The sequence below is a fragment of the Triturus cristatus genome, chromosome 3_1 (assembly GCF_964204655.1).
Source record: "Triturus cristatus chromosome 3_1, aTriCri1.1, whole genome shotgun sequence".
Classification (NCBI taxonomy): domain Eukaryota; kingdom Metazoa; phylum Chordata; class Amphibia; order Caudata; family Salamandridae; genus Triturus; species Triturus cristatus.
The window spans coordinates 1152837886-1152839426 of record NC_140583.1 but is presented as its reverse complement, the minus strand read 5'-3'; the positions used below and the strand labels follow the sequence as shown (position 1 = coordinate 1152839426).

The 1541-nt window shown below is 50.0% G+C and overlaps 1 non-coding gene across 1 annotated transcript; it reads left to right on the top strand.

Moving 5' to 3' along the window:
* The first annotated feature begins 285 nt into the window (after positions 1-285).
* LOC146861657 (U6 spliceosomal RNA) lies at positions 286-392 on the top strand. Its single transcript, XR_014979357.1, has one exon. It is a non-coding gene; the product is annotated as a U6 spliceosomal RNA (small nuclear RNA).
* The last annotated feature ends 1149 nt before the right edge of the window (positions 393-1541 follow it).

Genomic DNA, 1541 nt, shown 5'->3' with positions numbered 1-1541 from the left:
GTGTTTCTTGTGTTCACTCGCTGATTCATCTGGCAGGCTTCAGGGCTTCCGAGAGCTGTTGCCTGCTAGGGTGAGTGCTGTTAGTTCCGCCGGGGCCCATGTGGTGTTTTGGCATCTGCTTACGGTGCAGCAGACCAGCCGCGGTGGGGGTTCTGGCTGTGCTTACAAGCTTGGGGTCTGCGGTGCCGTCCTCTGGCCGGGTTGGGCGTTTCTGGGTTGCCGGGTTTACAGTGTCTCCTCGCCGCCCTGCTGGTTGGCCTGCGCTGCTCTCTATGTAGGCCGATGGTGCTCGCTTCAGTGGCACATGTTTCATATTTGGGACGATACGGAATTGGTTAGCATGGCCCCTACACAGGGATAGCACGTAAATATGTGAAACGCTTCATAATGCTGGTGTGCTGCTTGTGGCTGCTTGCCTGGGGGCACAACCTGCCCGGTTGTTTCTTGCTATTATTTCTCTTTTGTTGTGAGGAGGCAGACGTATAGCGAGCCATAAATTGTGGTCTTGTTTTTCAGTGCCCGTCTGCACCAGCTAGCTATTTATTGCTGAATTGCTTGAGGTTACCGGCGTTCCTTCAGCTTGTTTCCTGTCATGTCGACAGCTTTGCAGCACTGGAGGGTCATAGCCTTGGCACTGTATTATGGCTTTTCTGTTGCTTGTGCTTTTTTTGCGCAGTGCACGGATGCTTTCTCTATCTGTGTTCGGCATACTGGGTCTCTGGGCCCCTGGACGGCTCTGTTTGTCGCTTGCTGGTTGTTCGACGTATGGGATGGCAGCCTGTATGTGGGCTGAGAGTTTTTTTTGGTATTTTACTTCTTCTCTTCGCCGAGGAGATAACATCGGTCCTGTACTCGTTGCTCCTAATCAGTGTTTCTCTTGTTGGATTATGGATTGACCTTCTTGTGACTCCTTGCGCCTATGGTGGATTGTGTCCTCTGGTTTTTCCAGCTATTGAACGGAACATTTGTTCAGCTACTGCTCTAATTTGAGGCATCGCTTTTCTTTATTGCTGATGACTTGGGGGGGCTAAGCCATTTCTCTGGCTTTTCTCCTATCTGTGCCTGTATTTACTTTGTGATTCTGGTCATGCCTGTTGAGTGTTGGACTGGTGTTTTCCTTCTCCATCGTTTCTGTGTTGGGTGTTGATGTGTTCCTTTGGGCCTGGTGAGAGTCCCTTCTGGCCTAATGGGTTAGGTCTTGGATTTGCACTCTGATGGTTTATAGTTTGAGTCCTGCTTTCTCAGTGGTTTTGACCTTGCACGCTAACCCCAGGGGTTATGGTGGTTGTAGGTTCGTACCTACCCACGCTGAGGGCTCTTTGGACCCCTTTTTTGTTGTTCATGGTCTCTTGTTATGCCCTACTATTTTATGCTGCTGTCTCTTGGCTACGTTTCCTGTACTTTTTGGCCTCCTATGGTTCGGATTGCATTTGAGTACTTTCAGCCGGAGTTGGTTCTGCAGTGCCTCTACTACTTAGTGGTGTCCTTGCCTTTAAGATTGCGGCCAGTGCTGTTGTTGTAAATTGGCAGCAATTGGGTTA